Genomic DNA, 12,345 nt, shown 5'->3' with positions numbered 1-12,345 from the left:
CGCCCTTCGGTGTCCTGCTCGAATATCACCTTCCTCTGGAAGCTATGCTGAAATCAGGCCTAGCCTCAAGCCTCCAAACCCGTGATCTTACTTTCTCCTGAACTCCCACGTGACAATCACTCTCACTAAAGTGTGCACGTGTGTCTTAGCCCCTCGAACAGACTGTTTGCCTGGGCTGGGGGGATGTCCTAGGACTGCCCCATCCTTGTATCCCCCAGAGACCCAGTAATGGCGTTCACACATTTCTGTCCACTTTCCCTCCCGTCCCCAAGCCACCATCAACTTGTGGGTGAACGTATAGTCTCCTAACCTCTGCTCACTCATCCATCTATTCCCACAGAGTAGCCAGACGAATCTTTTAAAAACATTGGTTGGAGCACATCATGCCCCTGTTTTAAAACCTTCAGTGTCTTAGCATTGCTCTTAGGATACAATCCAAATTCTTTCCCATGGTGCAGGAAGGACCCTCTCCACGCCCCAGCCCCATGCCACGCCTTTTCCCATCTGTCCCTCCAGTGCTCCTGGGCACCAGTCTCCTTTCATGTTCTCAGATGGTTTCCTCTGCCTGGAATGCTTTTCCCCCAACCCTCTGCCCAGCTGGTTCCTACTCATCTTTCAGTTCCTCTGGATGCCCTTTCTTTTTTTTTTTTTTTTTTTTGCGGTACGCGGGCCCCTTACTGTTGTGGCCTCTCCCGTTGCGGAGCACAGGCTCCGGACGCGCAGGCTCAGCGGCCACGGCTCACGGGCGCAGCCGCTCCGCGGCATGTGGGATCTTCCCGGACCGGGGCACGAACCTGCGTCTCCTGCATTGGCAGGCAGATTCCCAACCACTGCGCCACCAGGGAAGCCCTGGATGCCCTTTCTTGATCCATGACCTCCCTGTGATCACCCTGCTTTCTCCCTCACAACACACGGTTCTCTCAGCTCATGACATTTGTCACAATTTGTAATTGTATATCATCTGTGAGATTGTTTCTGCACCCCGATGCAGAAACAGTCAGTACTGCTGTCTTTGATTACAACAGTCATGGATACTGTTAGTAGATGGCCTTCTCAGGCCCTCTTCATTCCCCTTTTTTCCTTTGGTAGAACCCCTGTTTTGTTCAAGTCTCTGCTCTCTGGAGGTCATGTGCTTCAGGAGAGGTGAACTCCCAACACTGCCCCAGGGGCTGGGGTTCTGACTGGTTTAGCCACAGGTGTGAGATAGAATTCTAGTTAATAAGACATCAGGGGAAGTCTGCTGAGGATCTCTGGGAAAGATTTTTTTCCTGACTGATAAAAAAGGACACATGGGAAGAAACAGTACTTGTTTCTCTCCTAGACAGTAGTGTGAAGATGTGCCTGGAACAGTGGCAGCTATCTTATGACCATCAGGAGAGCCAGCTAAGAGCAAGCCATTGTCTTAAGGAAAAGAGAAGAAAAAACTAAGAAGAACCTGGATCCTTAATTATGTTGATGAGCTCCTAAATTAACCAATCTTGGAGCTAATCTACTCAGGATTTCTTTGTTGATGAAATAATAAATCCGTTTATTGTTTAAGCCGTTTGAATAGTGTTTTCTGTTCTTTATCGTTTAAAACATTCTAACAGATATACCACTGTATTCTCGATTCCTGGCAAAGCACTTGATATAGTAGGTGTTCAGAAAACATTTTTTGGGGGGAGATTGGGATTGACATGTATACACTGATGTGTGTAAAATGGTTGACTAATAAGAGACATAAATAAATAAATAAATAAACAAAAACGTTTTATTTATTTTTAATAGTTATTTGTCTGTGCTGGGCCTTAGTTGCGGCACACAGGATCTTCGTTGCCACATGCAGGATCTTTAGTTGCGGCATGAGGGATCTTTTAGTTGCACCATGTGGGATCTAGTTCCCTGAGCAGGGATCAAGCCCGGGTACCCTGGACTGGGAGGGCAGAGTCTTAGCCACTGGACCACCAGGGAAGTCCCCCAGAAAATATTTATTGAATAAATTTTGTTAAGACACTGGTTGGATATCTCAAAGTCTTCAAAATTATTTCAAAATTCTGTATAAGCGAGATTTACGTTTGCTTTGCTAACAGATCACAAGCCCCTGTTGGATGCGTTCATTCAGTGGGAAGCTAAGAACATTCTTAATGCTTTCCTTTTTCTGAGGGAGGAGCCTGTGAAATCACTTATTATTCTCATTACTCCTTGGCACTCAGCAATAATGTCCTCCTCCCCACTTTTAGAGCTCAGCGTTTCATCATTCTTTAACTTCTACTACATGAAGCTTCTCTCTCAAACTCCTCAAAGGGTGGGACCAGGTCTCAGTTTTCCCTCATTCTTTCATGTTCTAGGCACATGACAGGTGCTCTTGTTAATTGAGCAAGAGTTCAATTAACCCTTGTTAATTGAGCAAATGAACAAAAATTAAGCAAATACAACCCTACTTGAAAAAAACAGAATTTTATGGAGTTTGGCAGTATCACCTTATTTGCATAAAGTGAGGTACCTTTATAACAGCCAGGAATACTTTCTGTGTCCTCAAGCGTACCAGACAGGAAATGCTCAGGAAGTGGGCAGGGAGACGTTGTTTATTACATATAAACTGGGCCTGGATTTCACAGGGAGGATGCAGAAAACTCAGCATGGGTCTCCTTATTCAGCAATGCTAGTTGAAAACCTCAGTGCTAAAGGTCTTCCTTCTCCAGGAAGACATCATAAGTTAGTCCTGTCTAGTCTACCATTGTGTTCATTTTCTATTGCTGCATAACAAATCACCACAAACTTAGTGGCTTCAAATAATACATGTTTACTCTGACAGTTTTTGTGGGGCAGGAGTCCAGGCATGGCCCAGCTGCGTCCTCTGCTCAGGGTCTCAGGAGGCTGAGATCAAGGTGTTGGCTAGGCTGTATCTCACCTGGAAGCCTGACTGGGGAAGAACCTTCTCCTAAGCTCCCTCATGTTGTTGGCAGAATGCATTGCCTTGTAGCTATAGAGTTTATGAAGCTTACTTCTTCAAGACCAGCAATGGAGAGAGGGTCTCTCCTTCACTGAGTCTCTGATCTCTAGACCCTTTTTTAAAGGGCCTGCTTGATTAGGTGAGGCCCACCCAAAATAATCTCTCTTTTGATTAAAATCAGCTGTTTAGGGATCTCGATTACTTCTGCAAAGTCCTTTCACTCTTGCCATAGTCTGTGGGTGAGAAGCAAGTCATAGTTCCTGCCCACACAAGGGGAGGGGATTACACAAGGGCATCTTAGGACTGAGGGTCATCTTAGAATTCTGCCTACCACAACTACAGGGTTACAGTCTTCTCCTTCCCTGACCCACCAGTGAGGTTAGTTACTCCTGCCCTGTGCCCTCAGAGCAGCCTCTCTCCACCTCTCCAACCACGTGTTCAACTGCTCATGATTGTAATTACTCGTTTAAGTGACTGTTTCCCAACTAGACTGTAAGCTCCAGGAGTACAGGACCTACATCTGATTTTTCCAGTCTTTTCTTTCATGCCTATCACATGGTAGACTCTCAAAATATGTGCTAAATATCAATGGTGTGGAAGGTGCTTTTAAAGTCACTGTAACGATTTAGTTTGGTTGGTTACATGAATCCTTATACACAATATATCTAGCACCTACATTGCTGGGCACTCAGTAAAAGTTTGATGAATGAATTAATGAAGGAACACATAATGACTGAAGCTCTGAACCCTGAATAGGACAAGTAAAGACATTGGCTCCTCACTATAAAATGGCTCTTTGACTTTTTCTGCACATATGAATCCTGCCCTTCTTTAAAAGCCGAGCTTAGACTCTTCTACATGAAGCCTTTCCTCACCTAATTTAGTCTCAACAATTTTCATTTTTCTGAATTCCTATAGCGTTTATAATCAAACGTCAAAACACAAGCACTTTATGTTACATTATCTGTTTTCTACCTCATCTTTTCAGCTAGCTGTAAGCTCTTTTTTTTTTTTTTTTTTTTTTTTTTTGCGGTACGCGGGTCTCTCACTGTTGTGGCCTCTCCCGTTGCGAAGCACAGGCTCCGGAGGCGCACATGGCTCATGGACCCACCGGCTCCGCGGCATGTGGGATCTTCCCGGACCTGGGCACGAACCCGTGTCCCCTGCATCGGCAGGCGGACTCTCAACCACTGCGCCACCAGGGAAGACCTGTAAGCTCTTTGAAAGCGTGGAGTATGCTTTCCATTTCTTTACGTTTTCCACAGAACCGAGCATCTAACATCTTACATCAAAAACTTAATCAATATGCACGGATCTAAAATTAAAAAAATAATTATGGCTAATCTGATTTAATTCTAGTCCTACACATTTTGTAACTTTCTCTTTTTGGATGCAATTGGCCTTTTCAGTCCTGTGTCTTCTCTCCACAGTATCCATCACTAAATGTGATCTAGCCACAGAGCCAGGAATGTGGTTTGCATCTTTCCTGGATGTGCTTAAATACTCCATGGGTCTTTCTCTCCAGGAAGGTCAGGTCTCTGGATAATTCATTTATGTGTTTCTTCAGCATATTCCCCGCAGGTAAGCATATTCCTAAGTCAGTAAGTGTTTAAGGGGAAATGCTGTTCTAAGCAAGACAGTGACTGGTGTAGAAGGTTTAGAAACTGACCACCTCATAATACAAAAAAAGGGGAGGGGTACGGGAGAGTTAGAAATGTACCTCCCATTTAGCAAAACATAATTCTTAAAGATTCTCTTTTGCTTCCCCTGTAAGTGTCTCTAACAACTAAAACGGTGTCCAGACATATGATAAATATTTGCTGAATGAATGAATGGGGAGTAAATCCCTATTAGGCTGTGCTCTTCCTCCTCCTTCTTTAGGGACACAGAGACAGTGAAACTCAGTTACCTTCCAGCCTCTGATTCCAGCTTTTCCTGAGGCCCATCTGAATTCCCACCCTTATCCTCTGAGGGACATTTGTAGGCCCTTATACTAAATCTCAGGGTTTGCTTCAGTTTGCTCTACTTAGTTTTGTTGCATATCAAACATTGTTTAAAAATGAAAACTAAAAAGAGCCTTGGCCAATAAAAAATGAAAACTAGATGTGTGCCCCAGCCCAGGACTCTAAAACAACAGATTGCTAAAGAGAGATGGGAGATTCTCAGAGGTGAACACAGCCACCTGGGACACAGGGATCCTAGAGATAAAGGAAATGGAGAGGCAACGGGACCCCCCCACCCCAGGGAATTCTCTCAGGGGGCCAGACACGCACAAATGATAGAAGATGTGGCTCCTGACCAAGAAGGAATCCACAGGCTGGGCAGAGATCAAAGGCAGAGTACAGGGAAAGCTGAAGCCCAGAGTGAGCCGAAGCCGCACAAAACACCAAGGACAACACAAAGAGCTCTTAGTGTCAGAGGAAGAGCAGGGAGGGTCGCTGCTCGGTGCAGATGACGTCATATCAACAGATGTCAAAAAGCAGAACTCCTCAGCTTCCACTTTGTTCCTGAGTTACACAGGGAATGAAGACCCAGACTGAGGATGGTGAGGAAGCTGATATAGCTGCTCCGAAGAAATTCCAGTTATTTAATCCAGATTCATTAAGTCCCAGGAACTGAAAGATTTTGTGAGTATGATCCCTAAAGCCTTGTCAATAACTGAAGATAAAGTTTAGCAAAAAAATAACATGGAGATAAAGAGGAAGAGGAATCAAAGATAAAGAAGCCCTTGGTGGGGCTTCCCTGGTGGCGCAGTGGTTGAGAGTCCGCCTGCCGACGCAGGGGACACGGGTTCGTGCCCCGGTCCGGGAGGATCCCACATGCCGCGGAGCGGCTGGGCCCGTGAGCCATGGCCGCTGAGCCTGCGCGTCCGGAGCCTGTGCTCCGCAACGGGAGAGGCCACAACAGTGAAAGGCCCGCGTACCGGAAAAATAAAAAGAAGCCCCTGGTGTTTCCAGCCAGAGTGGCTGGGAGGCCGGTGGCACCGGTGGCTGCGGCAGGAAATGGAGGAGATGGAGAGGTCATCCATCTGCTCCCACAGCTTTGTACAAATAAGTCTCAAAGGATGCTTCTGGCCATGTTGTCTCTGCAGGGCATAAATCTGAGATCCCCACCAACATCTCAGCAGCTGGGCAAGAGGAGGCTGGGAGTGGGAGAGGCGGGGTCTCCCATCAGCACACGGGCCACTAGGGGATTCTGCAACACGGCCTTGACTTCCTAGCTGCTTAAAAGCCTAAATATACTGGAAATGTTTCCTCTGTGACCTCAAACAAATCTCTATAAAGGTAAATGAATACCAAAACAAATACAAAAATAGCCAGAAATATAACAAATGTCTGAGAAATCTGGAATTTGGACTCCCTGGCAGAGTCCTGTGCTCTTCCTCACGGTGCTTGTGCCTCCCAGGGACCTGGCCCTGTGGGCCTCAGCCTCGAGCACATTTTAGCTGAAGGAAACCGGGCCTGCAGCTCCGTCCATTCCCTTAGCCATTGCCCTGGGCCCAGGTGCCTTCTCCGATCCCACAGGGGCCCCTTGAATGGTCTAGAATTCTTCTCTGGCTCCGGCTGGGGCACCTTGACAGACAGGTGGGTAGGAAGCAGATTGTCCCTGCTGGCGGGACTGGAGATTTTGTGACTCCTAGCTTTCCTGAGGTGATTTGTGAAACTACAAATAAAGGACTGCTGAGGTCATTTGCTAAAGTCAAATGGAGACAGACTTTTTTTTTTTTTTGATACCTTGTTTTTATTTCCTTTTGCTATATACCAGGATATGGTATTGCTGCAGCATATGGTCCTATATTTAATATTTTGAGCAAACTCTACAGTTTTTCCATAGTGGCTAAACTATTTATATCCCCACCAACAGTGCACATGGGATCCCTTTTTTTCCATCCTCTCACCAATGCTTATCTCTTGAGACAGACTCTTAAACAACTAGATTTTCTCTGCCTGGAGAAAGAAGCAGGTGAATCCTTGCTCCCCAGGGCTTTCATTTTAACTCTGGAGAAATCTGTGTCATCTGCTGAAGCTCCCACTGAGCTGTTTTCAGGCCCCAAGCAGGGACTCTTCGGATAACCGCTCACTCTGGATTCTGCTCCTTGGATCTCCGTAGCAACCTGGGTACCAGCTGGAAGACCTGAAATCCAGCAGCGCCCTGCTTACCAGGTCTGAGGAAAAGCACTGAACAGGTGACAAACAGGAAGTCTCCTTTTGCAGAGGGCTTTTTTTTTTTTTCTTTCAAGATGAGTTCTGAGGAATAAAAAAATGTGTTTAGTTGACCATGAAGTTAGCTTTAAAAATCAGATTCTTTTGCTCAATTCCAGGACAATGATTAACAAATTGGCTCTTGGTTATGTTTTTAAGTCAAATGTTCACGTTTTAAATTTAGCAATTCAAGGACCAGCAATTCACTTTCATTTTGTTCAGGCAAACTGTCACACCCCTGAATTAGCTGTTTTCTAAACTACATTGTGATCATTTTCTTATCAATCTTCATACTTGTCGTTTTAACTGTGAAAAAGAAATGGAGAATTGAAATCCAAGGTTGATATCAAGCTTCCCAATCTGCATACGCTAGTGCCCTCTTAAGCAAAGGCTGGCTCAAGGTCCTTGTCCTAAAAAACCCTACATGTGATTGGGGCTGATAAGAAGAACCAGAGTAAAACAACAGGGACAATACCAGTTCAGCTGAAAATATGCTCTACGGTGTGTGGGCTGGAAGCCATTCCCAGAAGATGGAAATGGCTTATGCTTAAGTTCTTAGGACTTTGAACAAATGTATTCAAATTAATTCTTCTTTCCTCCAGAATTCAAGTGTTTCAGTAGATTGGTTGTTCTGACGTGCCATCTCCCATGAACAAAAGGGATTCCTGTTTCTCTTTTGGCTGTCTTTCAGCCACCTAGCTTTCAGTAAGATACTCTGTGCTTTTTATAACGTGTGAAACTACAACACCTGTCTAGACCTCAAATGATTCCTCTGGGACCAGTTTGCAAAATCTCGAGCTAGTGTTTGATTGGTTATCATTATTGCTCTTGCTTCAGAAACTATTTCCCAACCATTTAAGCACCCAAGGTGGGGTTTCTGCACTTCAGCTGCACTCCATGCTTCTGTTCACCAAGAACCCATTTGGGGAGATAAAACCATAGAATCTTAGGTTCTTTTGCTCCCTGTGAACTTGAAAAAGGCTCACCTGTTACCTTTAGCCAATTGGTCCTCCAGTTTAACTCTTAGGACTGAAACCCCCATGTCAAGGGTGAATCAGGGGGATGTTTCCACTTCTATTGGAGGCCGGTGTTAGGCTGGGATGTGGGGAGACGAGGGGGAGGGGGGTCCACATGTCCAGGTGATGGATCCAGGCTGCAGAAGCCCTTATTCATAGTATCTCTTTTTGCTTGACCCATAGCTGGCCATCAGGCAGTTCTCAATAACCCGAACACTTTCTCCCTCACCCAGTTCCTGGGTGTCTCTTGAGTCATATTCAGGAATGAGGAAGTAAAAGGGGCTGTGAAATGAGGCTCATTGTCATGTGGTTCTCTTTTCCTAATTTGGTCTGGCAGGCCTGGGCACAGGGGCCTGGGAAACATATATTTCTTGGCAAGGGTAGAAGGGAAATCTAGTGCCTTCTATTTTCCCATTCGGTGTCTGAACTGACATTCTGGATGAAAATCTCCAGAGGACAAGAGCTGAGCTGTAACTATCCTTTCTTTTTTCTTTTTTTTCCTTTTCTCTTCTTATCTGTCCTAGTTAGGGCACATATGTGATTTCTAGGCTTGGAAAATGCATCTTTGCGATAAGGGTGATGCAGAAGACAAGCAAAAACATTCACTCCAAAAAACTGTACTTTTGTGGCAAATATTCATTTTCCCACCAATAGGGATATGCCAAAAAAGTCTGTATTTTTCCAAACTTTCTATTTTTACCTCTCTTTTTCTTCTGGTGGCAGAAAACATAATCTCATTCAGTTCCAGGCATACTCAAACACTTCAAGTTTAAACCTACTCAAATTTCCCTACTCTGAAATTTCCAAACTTTTCTAGGCATCTGTCATTCCCTCCTTTTTGAAACTAGCTACTTCTGGCTTACTTGGCCTTCAGCGTCTCTCTTATCGGTACCCATCCAACTGGTCTCTCTCCCTTTTTTATCTTTTCAGGGGTGGGGAGAGTGGTAGCAGGGGAGAGGGTTTGGAAGGGGGAGGACGGTGGAGAGCAGAGGAGACCTCCGCTGCAAACATTCTCCATCCCTCCACCCTATCTTTCAGTGTTACTTAGGACCATTGCTTTTGAATTTAAAAGCCCAAAATTTGTTGTCTTTCTTCTCTGGCTCCACCATGACAATTCTCCTCTGAGACAAATGGCAGCCTCTTATTTCTCCACAAGAATCTGGGGGGAAGGTCACAAAATGAAAGGGAGGGTGAGGGACATAATCCTCCATTAACACTTCACACTATTACATCATCATCATCGCAGTTGTTATGGCAGAGAAGCTCTTCTTTAAAGCTCCACCCCTTCTACTATTGACTCTCAACAGTGGATGCCCCATTGTTGAGCAAAGGGCTCAGGGCCACACCAGCGGCTCATTCTCACTCAGTCCAGGCTGGAACTCGGGGCACAGGGCTCACAGGTCCTCGCTCTCCCAGCAACCTGAGGCAAGGTGTGCTTGGATGGGCAGATGTGGGACCCTGTCCCCTATTGTCCCTCCCTTCCCTTCTCTTCCCTTTCTTCTTTCTCTTTCATGCTCCCTCCCTCCTTCCTTCCCTTCTCTCGTTTTGAAATATAATTTACAAGTAGTCAAATGCACACATGCTAAGTGTATAGCTAAGTGAATGATTACCTGTGTGTGTCATCACCACCAGAGTGCTGCTTCCTTTTCATGGGAGATCATGAGTGTAGTCGTGCAACTGGGACAAATACAGCCTGAATTTGTGCACAAAATGGTCTGACTTTGGGTGCCAGCTGTTTATAGGGGTTTGTGGCTTTTGAATTCCTCAGTTCCTTCCGCCCCAGCTCAGATTGCTGGGTCAGAAAGGCTCCATCAAGGAAACTTCCCAACCCAGAGGCCCTGCAGGGTCCTCTCAACCTGCTGGGGAAGGAACTTGTCACCGACCGACCTCTGCAAAGCCCCAGATGGGAGAATCAGTGGGTCTATTCTAGACTTATCAGTCATGTGAATGTCTTGCCCAGGATGAGGAACTACGTCTTCTGGGAGCATCTCAGCGTCACCCTGCTTGTGGTGTGGGCTGAGCTGTGGGTGAGGCCCACACAGCTGCATTCCCTGGTCAAGTACTAGCACAGAGCCACGAAGCAGAATCAGGACTAGGCTATCAGCTGAGAATAGATCTGAGGTTTTTTTGATTTCATCCATGACCTTTGATAAGTTTTCTCTACTGCTTTTAGATGTTCCCACAATTAACAGGATCTTGGGTCCCCTCATAAGGCAACAGACCAATTCCTCCAGGGACTTTACTCTGAAAGATGCTCACGGTCAGCTCTGGAAAAGTTGAAATTGGTACAACCTTTCTGGAGAGCACCTTGGGATATACTTGTGATACACTTTTATTCGGCATTCCACTTCAAGAAATCTGTTCTGCGGAAATATGCAAATGTGCAAATACCCCCTTCCCCCGCAGCACATATACACATTGCAGCAATGTTTATAATGAGTATAATAGGTAAGAATTTTTTTAAAGCTACGCCACCACCAACAGGGAGGTGCTTAGGTAAATTATGATACACGTGTACAGGAATAGAATGAGGTCGATCTACATGTGCTGATATTGAAATATGGCCAAGCTACTACAAACAAAGCAACACAAACAAAACAAAAACCTACAGAAGAGTTTCATACCTTTTTGATAAGTTAATAAGAATATGATATTAGCACATGTATTGGAAAAAGGGAGAGACTGCAGGATTAACACTGGTTATCTCTGGGATATGGGAGAAATGCTAGGGGACTTTTATTTATAACTTTTATATTTTGGGATTGTTGTAATTTCACAATGAGCTTGTATTACTTTTGAAATATGAAAAACTATTTTTTTGTTCTTTTAAGATAAAGGAAGAAGTCTTAATACTGGTGAGAGGACAGAATTTTTCCCATGACTGCTTCCAGAAACTCCAGGTTAGTCTATCTACAGAACGGGTCCCAAGGGGAGGGAAATAGTAAAACTGGGGTGGAGTGTGCAGTGAAAGTCTCTGCTGGGCCCAGAGACTCTCCTTCACTCAGGGAGCTGGTGGGTGTAGGAAGCAGCCAGTGACCCCCATGATCCCGGCTTCCTGGTGTTCACGCCCCTGTGCAGTCCTCTCTCCCTGAATGTGTGCTGGACCTACTGGCTTGCTTCTAGTGAACAGAACACAGCAAATAAAATAAGCCAGTAATAGCTAAAATAGAAAGGAGGAATAAAAAAATTTTTAAAAACTGAAAAAACATGAAAAGAAAAAAAAAAAGAATACCACAAAAGTGATGGGATGTCCCGTCCAAGATTAGGTGACAGAGGCTGTGTTTCCGTCTTGCTAGCACTGTCTCATCCTCTCTCACTCACCCACTCTGATGAAGTCGGCTGCCATGTTGTGAGCTACATGACTGAGAGACCAGTGTGGCCAAAAGGACAGCCTCTGGGCAACAGCCCGTGAGAAACTGAGGCCCTTAATCCAACAACATGTGCAAAACCGATCCCCCCCTTAGTTGAACTTTGAGCTGAGTGCACCTCCAAGCCCTACGCCTTGAGAAAGACCCTGAGCCAGAGGACCCAGCTAAGTTGTGTCCAAATTCTCGACCCACAGCAACTGTGAGATGATAAATGTGTGCCGTTTTCAGCCTCTCAGTTTTGTGATAAGTTTTGAAGTGATACAGTAGGGAAACGAACGTGACCTCCTACTCACTCAAATGGGGTGGAGTCTTTGGGGGAGGGGGCAGTACCTTGTTAATTTACTCTACCTGTATGAGAAGGTCACCTTTTAAGACTTTCACTAGCATTTCTGAATTTGGAAAACAAGGGTATTTCCAGGGAAGGTAGAGATGCCTTGGGGAATGATGCCCCGCCTCTTTGTACAAATGTTTCATACATTGGGGGTCTTCAAATGTGAATGTTGGAAAGAAGTATTTGTGGTAACCAGCCCCCAAGATGGCTTCCAATCATCCAAACCTCCTGGTATTCACGTCCTTGTGCAGCCTCACAATGAGTCAGAGCTGACCCATGAGACCACCAGAGGACATGACTGTATGTGACTTCCAATGTTAGGTCATAAAATTGCAGCTCTTGCCTTGCACACTTGGACAGTTTTCTCTGGTGGAAACCAGCTGCCATGTCATGAGGACACTCAAGAAGCCCTGCTCTGAAGCCCATATGGAGAAGAACTGAGGCTTCTTGCCAAGTGTCAACAAAAACTTGCCAGCCTTGTGAGGGAGCCACCTTG

Source organism: Monodon monoceros, unplaced genomic scaffold (genome assembly GCF_005190385.1).
Source record: "Monodon monoceros isolate NGI ecotype Baffin Bay Population unplaced genomic scaffold, NGI_Narwhal_1 Super_Scaffold_18, whole genome shotgun sequence".
Classification (NCBI taxonomy): Eukaryota; Metazoa; Chordata; class Mammalia; order Artiodactyla; family Monodontidae; genus Monodon; species Monodon monoceros.
Note: the sequence above shows the minus strand (reverse complement) of the source record.